Below are 10,469 nucleotides of genomic sequence, written 5' to 3'. Positions count from 1 at the left end.
AAGAAGAATGAAATCTATAAGGAATAAAATACAAAAAGAAGATGAAAAAAACAAAATGAAAGTGAAATCGTAGAACAAAAATCAATTTTCTAATGAAGAACAAAAATAAGAATAAAACTAAAATTGTAGAATAGATATTAATTACCCGGTGAAGAATAGAAATGAAAACGAAAATAAAATCGTAGAAAAAAAATCAATGTTTCAGGACTCTCATGTCAGTTGTGTCTGTGATGATGACTCTCACGCGGGTCTTGCTGCTAGAGGCAGTTCATGCCTGCCATTAAAACAAGAAGTAGTAAAAGAAGAAACGTTAGTTTCAAAGTGACAAACAATAGCATCCAAACAGAAAATAAAAACCTCGTTACGTGAAAAGGTAAATAAGTAAATCACTAACAAAACTGATATTGTTTTAATAATTTTAGGTCACAATGAGATTTTTAAAATAAAGTTTCAAAATCTGACATATAATACAATATCCTTATAAGAAATAAGTAAAAAAGGTATTACCTTCCCCGAACTGTAGGAACCATTTAAAAAAAAGTTTAATATATAAATTTACTATTATATTTTTTTATAAAAAATCTTGTGATACCTCTAATTTCATTTTGACTGAGTGAATACCATAATTTATAAAATTGTACCCATTAAAATGCTCCAACTTGTGAAATTAAATCATAATTACAAAATAAGAAAATAATAATCTAAAAGTTGTACTAAATATATGTAGGACCCTTTTGGTCTCCTAAAGGACATCAATAATTCGATTATTACTACTCTAATTTCTTTATAAAATTTGCATAAAATTTTACGACTCCACTTATGAATCAAATCAATGAAACTAAGAATTTTTAAATAGTGTTCCTGTTGAAAGTTATGACATTCTTGCAGTCCCATTATGAACACATTTTGTTTATTACTATTATGTTGCAGCCTTTTTAATTTTAGAAGTATGACTTAGATAGGTTAACTATGAGATAAGTTATGAAGTAAGGGTAAAAGTATGGGCAAGTATGAGATGGACAGTAAACCGTATTTGTGGTACTTTAATTTTTTTGTATTTTAAGTGTGAAACTAATCAATGAATCATGCCCACTGGGAAAACTATTTCATAATGTTTTTCACAATCATTATCCTTTGAAGCCTAAAATCTGCAGAATTTGTTTCTTTCTTTACTGCAGAATTTGTTTTGTAAAAGTTCTACAGATAATGTTATTTCTCAATCACTTCTTTGCCCAAAACTGCTTCAGTTTTGATTTTAGCCTTTCTTTTTTGCAATTGTATGGACCCAAATACACAACTAACTATTACGTGTTTTGTGGAAATTTATAGACAAAACATAACATTGAGGTTACAACAAATCAATTTACATTTAATTATGTGTTTTCAGAAATTTATTACAAAAGATATAGGTAACAACAAACAAGTGAGTTTAAAGACAAACACATGTAACCAAATATAGCAAATTAATTCCACTTTTGAGTTTACTTTGTTGTTGACCCAAACAAATGCTCTAGACAAGACAATATTCTCTTCTTTTTCTATTTTTTTTATCAATAAATTAACACCTCGCAATCCCTTAATATGCTAGGATAAGGAGATGAATGCAAAAGGAAATCTCAAGGAAATTTCAAAAGAAAATGACATAACTAAAAAATATATTATTTTTTTTCCAAAATAATGCATGGTGCCATGATGATTAAATAACTAATCAGACATTCAAATGCTTAAGAACTATTTAGTTTTAAATGAAATAATGTTGTCATGGTTTGTTTTTTTCATAATTTTATAATTTATCAAAAAGTTTCAAATATAATTGTTCACTTTCTAAATTACTAACTTGATAGTGCATTCTTAATATTAGACTTGCCTAGACGAGCTCTATGAGTATGAACATTTTAAAAATTATTTCCATTTTATTCTTTTTTCAGTATATAGTTAGAAATACCTTCAACTCAATAAAAAAATAATTTTTTATTGGTTTGATTTATAGTGAGTCCATAAACCGGGTCCAGATAAGACAATATTCTCAAAAGGAAATTTCAAAAGAAAACAACGTAATTAAAAAAAAAATTTTTTCCAAAATAATGGTGCCATGATGATTAAATAACTAATTAAAAATAATACTCTCAAAACTTATTATAATACTACTATAATCAATAGAATTGTACTTGTAACATCCCTTCCCGGTCCACTTGTTAACCCGAATGAACCGAGCCGAGATACTACAATCTGGTTGACCCTATGTCCTGTCATGCTGATATCATCCTGTATGCTAAATATTATATCATGCTGTTGCTTTCTACATTCGTAAAATATAGATATGTACTTCATATTTACAAGACATTATACTAGTTTCCAAAATGAAATGGGCCCAACTATGTGCCCTGTACATGCCATGATAAGTATAGACAGAACCAAAAATATCAAAATGAGTAGCTACCTTGAAGACTGGATCTTCCAAAGATGAACTACAGCAGTTGTAAGATGACTCTCTACGGTCCAGTCCCTCTACCTACGAGTTAAATAGGTAACTCGGTGAGCAAATAAAGCTCAGTGGATATCTCAACTTATAAAGAAACATGTAAGCACACATATGGATAAATAAACATGTAAGCATACATATGGATAAATAAACATGTAAGCATACATATCATGATACTTTCATTATCATACTTGCTGTTCATTATGTTGTATAACTTAAGCAATTTTTAGTCAATATACCTGTATAGCTCCATAAGGTTATAGTGAAACCAAGGTGATAAGAGGAACTGTATGAAACTGGATGAATACTGTATGACCAGGCTGCTATGGCCAATATATAATCATATCCACTCAACGGCCTGTAGCCGGAGTACCAAACTGTGTGGGGCGCAGATCTGCTATCCTATGTCGCGACACAGCCTTATCTACGTGGTTTCTACCTAACCTCAATAGAGCATATTAGCGGTATGTCAATAGTACAAAACAAAGCATAGTAAATGCATCCTAAAATTCATAAACCATACTGTTTACCTGTATGCTGATAGCCTCGCAAAGCGGGCAACTTGTGTTATGTTAGTTTCACATCATTTGCATGAGTGTATTTCATTTTACATTTGCTCGTGTTGTCTTTTTGTTTTAAAGTGATTGTAGTAATACCATTTGAACAAAGGAATATAATTTCATAGAAAAAGAGGTCCAAAAGGCATTAAAACACAAGTCGCGAGCGCGACATTAAAATTCGCGAGCGTGAGAAGCACACAGAGTCAGAGAGTTTACAAGCACAAATCGCAAGCGCAACATGAAATTCGCGAGCGCTTCGCGAGCGCGAGAAGCACACAAGAGAGTCAGAGAGTTTACAGGCACAAATCGCTAGTGCGACATGAAATTCGCGAGTGCGAGTCGTATTTTCAACCTGCACAGTTTGTACTATTTTGGTCATATCTCTCAATTTATAACTCCGATTTAGGTGATTCAAAAAACCATGGACAGCTAAAACATAGAGGAACAAATAACTCTTCTACAGCACTTCCTAATTCCATCATTAAATAGGGTCAAAATCAAGGTGAAGTTAATAGTCAGTTTTCCAACAAATCTGTTCAGCATGAAATCAATGTCTACTTCATTTATTCATTTCATACCATACTTTCTCACCATTTCTAGACCTCTTACTCAACATTCAACAACATATCTTCTCATTATCAACACACTACACAAGTTTTCATGCAAGGAAATTTGTTAAACTAAAAGAGATATCAAACCTTCACTTAAAAAGCTTACAATCTTCTTCTTAGCTTCCTTTTGCTTCTACCTTTGAGCTCACCTCTCTTGGATAAAATAGAGATTGAATTTAATGCCTAACTACCATTAAAATTGATGGAGAAAGGAAGGTGAGTAAAGGAGATGAAGGAGATGAAGATAAATATGAAAAAGGAAAAGTGAAATGGAAGTCTCGGTAAAGCTCCAATAAATCAATGATTGTGTGTGAAAAATTACCAAATGGTACCTCAATGTTTAATAGGTTACACTTTAATATCTAAACTTTATATTTAGTGCAAGTAAGTCCTAAGCCTTGTACTATGATCTTTTTGTTCCTTCGAGTAAGTCCACTTCTTTTCATTATTATTGTAAATCTAATTCTACCCCACTCTGAACTTTAATGGCTCAAATCGGGTTTTGGTTCAGCCCGACTCAACTCGACTCTATGCAACGACTCGATTCAGTAGGATGTCACAGTACTTACCTTTTAATAAACAAAAAGAATTATTTAAATTCTCAAAATATTTAATATTTTAAATTTATTAAAGTATATACCATATAAAATTATAGAAAAAGTCAACGTAAAATTCGTGTATATTTTTCCTATAATATTGAAAAAGGCTTTCGGTTGGTTGGCTAAAGAGAGGTGGAATGTTAGGTGGGCTTTGTAAGGCTTTTGAGTGCGTTTGTTGTGGCCGAGTGGTGAAATTCGGGCTGCCTCCTTTCTCACTTTTCTTCTCCTTCCTCGTGTTCTGTTTTGGTTTCTTTTGTTTGACATTAGTACCTTTTTCTTTTTTCTTTTTCCCTTTTTCCAACAAGTAAACCCATGTTTGATTTTATCATAAAAAGAATAAAAATCAAAAGATAAACAAAAGAATCTATCAAAATATATAATAGCTTTTCAAAAAGATATTTGTAATTGTATGAATCTAAATATAATTATAAAATGTGAGTAAAAAAAACCAAATAGTAAACATAGGAAAAAAAAGACATATAATAGTTTATAAAGAATAAGACTCGTCGACCGCCCTTGTCTCTCTCCCATTGCCCATTAAAATTTTCTTCCCTTCTCTCCTTTGAAATACAAAATCAAGCACGTAGATATAGGGAGGAGCTGATTCTTGTCTCTTGTGACAGCCCCTGTAACATCCCATTTTTCTATTGAATCGAGTCGTTGCTTAGAGTCGAGTCGGGCTGATCCAAAACCCGGTTCGAGCCATTAGAGTCCAGAGTGGGGTAGAATGGGATGTAATTGAAATAAGGAAAAGAAGTGGACTTACTTGAAGGAAGCAAAAAGATCAAAGTATAAGGATTAGGACTTGCTTGCACTAAAATATAAAGTTGAGGTATTAAGTTGGAACAAATTGACACTTGAGGGACCATTTGGTAATTTTGCACACAAAATCATGATATTTTTGGAGTCTACCCGAGACTTCCATTCCACTTTCCCATTTTTCATCTTCATCATCTTCATCTTCTTCATCTTCTTCCTTTCCTCTTCCACTTTCCTTTCTCCATCACTTTTAATGGTAGTGAAGATTTTAATGGGATTCAGGCATTAATTCAACTTCTATTCTATCCAAGTAAGTAAACCTTCTTAAATTTCATACTTGAATCATTTGGTGATATTTTTAGAGTATTCATAAGAGTTCTCATGTATAGGAGAGGTGAGCTCAAAGGTAGAAGAAAAAGGAAGCTAAAAAGAAGAGCTTAAGCTTTTTGGAGTGAAGGTGTGCTATCTCTTTTAGTTTAATTAATTTCCTTGCATGAGAATTTGTGTGGTGTGTTGATAATGAGCAAATATGTTGTTTCATGTTGAGTAAGATGACTGAAAATGGTGAAAAAGCATGAGATGAAATGAATAAATGAAGGAGATATTGAGTTCATGCTGAAACAAGTTTTGCTGGAAAAGTTACCAGTAACTTCACCTTGATTTTTACCCCATTTAATGATAGAATTAGGAAGTGTCATAGAAGAGTTATTTGTTCCTCTATGTGTTAGATTTCCATGGGTTTTTGAATCACCCAAATCGGAGTTGTATATTGAGAGATATGACCAAAAGAGTACAGACTGCGCAGGCTGGAAAACACGTCGCGCGCTCGCGAATTTGCACTGCGCGCTCGCGACTTTCACCTGAAAACTCTCTGACTCTCATTTTGCACGTCGCGCGCTCGCGAATTTGCACTGCGCGCTCGCGACTTGTGCCTGGAAACTCACTGACCTTCATGTGTGCTTCTCGCGCTCGCGACTTTGCATGGCGCGCTCGCGACTTATGTTTTAATGCTCTTTCGGACCTCATTTTCAATGCAATTGAATTCCTTTGCTCAACTTGTATGCCTCCAATCATTTTAAAACAAAAAGACAACATTAGAACATGTATCAAAATAACATACAAGCATGCAAATGATGTGAAATGAGGTAAACACTATGGTAAACACTATGCATTCTATGCAATTGTATTCCTTTGCTCAACTTGTATGCATTTAATCATTTTAAAACAAAAAGACAACATGAATGCAAGCATGCAAATGATGTGAAACTAACATGACACAAGTTGCCTGCTTGGCAAGGCTATCAGCATACAGGTAAGCAGTAAGGTTTATGCAATTATGAAGCAGTTAATTTCATGACACAAGCATGTGAAAATAACATGACACAAGCATGCAACTTATGACACAGTTACTATGCTTCTGTTTTATCTATTGACATACCATTAATATGCTCCATTGAGATTAGGTAGAAACCACTTAGATAAGGCTATGTCGCGACATAGAATAGTAGATCTGCGCCCCATACAGTTTGGTACTCCGGCTACAGGCCGTTGAGTGGATATGATTATATAATGGCCATAGCAGCCCAGTCATACAGTATTCATACAGTTTCATACAGTTTTTCTTATCACGTTGGTTTCACTATAACCTTATGGAGCTATACAGTTATATTGACTACAAAGTACATAATCATACAGTATAATGAGCAGCAAGTATGATAAGTACATGTTTATTTCTACATATGTATGTGCTTATATGTTTATTTATTCATTGCGATATTCATTGAGTTCTAATGAAAGTTGCAGAATTCATACAGCATAAAGAACATCAGGTAAGATCATGAAAGCATAATGCTATATATGCTTACAAGTTTATTTCTTTAATTCTTAAGGAACCAAACAGGTATGAGATGTTATTAATCATAACTTATATGATGTGACTAAAAGTGCATAAGTCATACAACATAATGAACAGCAAGTAAGACAAGGAAAATATACTGTTATGTATTCTTTCATGTTTATTGATTTCATTCATACAACATAATGAACAGTAGGGAAGATTATGATAGTATCATGATAGTGTGATTAAAGGGTCATATAAAGGAGTTAGGAGATAAGTTGAACTAAATTATTTATGTTATGCATTTAGAAGTTTATTCTTTGCTATAAAGATACATTGATGTTGAAAGTTACTGAATCTATGATTTTCAATGCTTGTATGAAATTTGTATTTTAAGTTAGTTGCCATCGTACTTTGTAAAGTATGTGAATTATGAGCACCACTGAGTTTTATACTCAGCGCGTCGATTTTTATCACGCGTAGGTTGAAGATCGTGGTTGCTACTTGAAGACTTGAAGAGTACTATCAAAGCAGAAGTGACTAATTTGGGAGTAGTAGATTGAGAGTTATATAATTAAGAATTATGGCATGTATTAAGATTTATGGCATGTATTAAGAATTATGGTATGTATTAAGAATTATGGCATGTATAATTATTACATTTGTTAGAGCTTATGCGATTGGAAATATAATTGAAGCATGTAATTATTGTGGTGTAAGTATTTGGAGGAAATGATTGAATATTTTCCTATAGTTGGTATGATTAGGTCATGAAGACTTTATATATATCATGAATGCAATTAATTGCTGGATATTAAATGCTATTGAGGATTTATATATATGAAGTGTTATTGTGTTATGATGATTAATTGGAGATATTGGAAGTTTGGATTTTAATTGGGAGTGTTTTGTATTCATATTTAGCATACAGGATGATATCAGCATGACAGGACATAAGTTCAACTAGATTGTAGCGTCTCAGCTCGGTTCATTTGGGTTAACGGGTGGACCGGGAAGGGATGTTACAGCCCCTCCTCATATTTTTAGTTTTGTTACAAATTTTTATGTTTTTTGTTAAATAAATTACAAATCTACGTCTATTCTAGTATAGATTCATGTTATTTATATTTCTGCTACTATTTGTGTTTTATTTTCATCCTGTGTGGATTTATTATCTCTCCATTTTATGTGGAGTTTTGTTTTATTGTTTGCATTTGTTTGGTTTATTTGGATAGGTTGCAGTTTGTGAAAAATTTTTCAACTATACGATGATCTTTATCTTTTGGAGCCTGTTAGTACGGCGTGTTACTCCATTAAATTTAATGGTTTAAATCTTCTGCGTTCGTCATAAACAACTAATTCATAGATAATTATGCCATATATAGGAAATTCGGGGAGTTCATTTAATTAACCACTTTTGAATATCTATTCATTTTCTTCAAATTCACCTTCTATTTTTTATTAGGATTTCTCATTAAATCAGAGAAAAATAATTATTTTATAGTTTTTGACACAGAAACAACACTTAAAGAATCAGACACAGAATAAGAATCATCTGCAAAGCTATAACAAGCTGTTTCCATCTTTTGGGAAGACCTATGCTCCTCTTCATGAACTGAAGTTGCAGGTGACTCTTCAGTCACTTTATGCAGTTGGCCTCATCAGTACCACATGCATGCATGCATACATACATGAAAATCAAAATCATCAATCCATGCGAGCTGACTCAAAACTCTTCTTTTTTTTTTTTCCTTGAAAATAAAATTTCCCCCTTTATGCATCCTTTATATTGTATAACATAAAAGAACAAAAAAGGCAATCACATAACAAAGCTTAACATAAAAGAGGGCAGTAGGAATATATAAAAAAATACAGTCTTCCAACAAAAGGTAGAGAATGAAACTCAACTGATAAACCATTCAATTTGATCAATTAGCATCTATAACCCAACACAAGATTACTGGGAAAGATAAGAGTAAATTACCAGAAATTACGGGTGGGCAGTGATGATCGTCGCCGAAAAGCTTGGCATAGCTAACTCAAACAGCGGGGTTTTGATAGAGAGGAAGGGACAGAAGAGGTTTTGGAACGAAGAGGATTTAAAATAGGGTATTATAGCTGTTTCTGGCTAGTAATTTCCTAATCATTACTGGGTGTTATCGATGTTCTGTTCCTAAAACTATTAAGCGTTTCACGAACGGTTCCTTGTTCATTATCTCAGCTTATAATAATTCTCCCTCGAATTATATCACTTTTTTTCTCACGTGTCGTTCAAACCTGAGTTTGGAGTTTATGACTACGTTACCCTTCCGGCTTAGAAGTGTTTTTTTTACGAATCAAACCCTTTAATTTGCAGAAGTTATCTTTAAATTTAACCATGTTTTGCCTCTCGAGCTGATGGATATGGTTCAAATTATCACTTTGACCTATTTGTAAATAAGTTTTGATTTTAACGGAAAAATCAAAACAAGCCGATGCTATTTAGTTTGATTGAGTTTGACTTATCAACAAGATTAATTCGATTTGATTCATTATAAACGTAAATTTTAATTTTTAATTTTGACTCAATATTCTATAAATTGAATAGACCAAAAGAACCACAAAATTAGAGGTTAATCAATTCAAATTGGAAAATCGAACTTTTCAATCAATTTCAAATAACACGCTTCATATTTTTATATTAACTTATAAAAAATAAATTACTATAATAAAAATATATAAATAATAATAATAACATCAGCATGAAGAACAACTATACCATTATCAAATGAGAAATAAGATAATTAGGAGTTTGGTTAGGTTGTTATTTTTATTTCTTTTATCAAATTAATAAAAAAGTTTTTCATTATTTAGTATTTTGCATGCACAAACCCCACATATGATCAGATTAAAACTTTATTATATTGTTGTGTCATTCAAAGTAAAGAAAGTCTATCTAAATATGATGAGATTCCATTCCACCATACAAAAATAATAAACAAAAAATTACACTAATTAAAAACTTGCTAAACAAATTATAGCTGTCATAGTAAAAGCTACAGATGGAGAGCAATCATCATTCTGTATCCTAATAACTCGATCCCAATAAAAATCTTGTAGAAACCAATCAATAAACATAGAGTGTTAGAGTAATTGTGATAGATCGGGAGAAGAAGAAATGAAAAAATAATTAAAAATAATGAAAAATTGATTTAAGAGGATGAATATCTTTATCGTCCAAATAAAATTAAAAGATGATTAATAAAAATACAGACAAAATTTATAAAAAAGCAATACAAAAACGATAACTGATCAGATCTAAGTTTTGTATTTTTTTTCTCAATATTTTTCATTTAACAATGATATCAATAAAAAATCAAATAAAAAATAAATGAACTAATAAAAATAGAAGGAGAGTGTAACGCCCCATTTTTCTGTGTCTGAAATAGTATTTTACCGGTCTATGAATACTACCATCGGTCCGGGAATAAGTATTATTTTGGTCCGAAAAAATTACTATCTATGTGTCATATTTTATTTAATATTTTTGGAATATGCATACATGATTTTTAGAGTAGAAAATAAGTAATGAATATTTTTGGAGAATTTAGATAATTAGTGAATAGTGAATTATGGTGTTAT

General features: G+C 31.7%; 1 long non-coding RNA gene across 1 annotated transcript; it reads right to left on the bottom strand.

Annotated features, from left to right (window-relative positions):
• LOC149494919 (uncharacterized) lies at window positions 1–9,050 on the bottom strand. The gene is made up of 3 exons (XR_016321884.1): window positions 8,833–9,050; window positions 2,441–2,512; window positions 1–274 (listed from the first exon to the last, which is right to left on the bottom strand). It is a non-coding gene; the product is annotated as an uncharacterized LOC149494919 (long non-coding RNA).
• Between the last annotated feature and the right edge of the window lie 1,419 nt (window positions 9,051–10,469).

This window comes from Jatropha curcas, chromosome 7, assembly GCF_041381405.1.
Source record: "Jatropha curcas cultivar XTBG-Jc1 chromosome 7, XTBG_Jcur_1.0, whole genome shotgun sequence".
NCBI classification, from domain to species: Eukaryota; Viridiplantae; Streptophyta; class Magnoliopsida; order Malpighiales; family Euphorbiaceae; genus Jatropha; species Jatropha curcas.
This window is presented reverse-complemented; position numbering and strand designations above follow the sequence as displayed.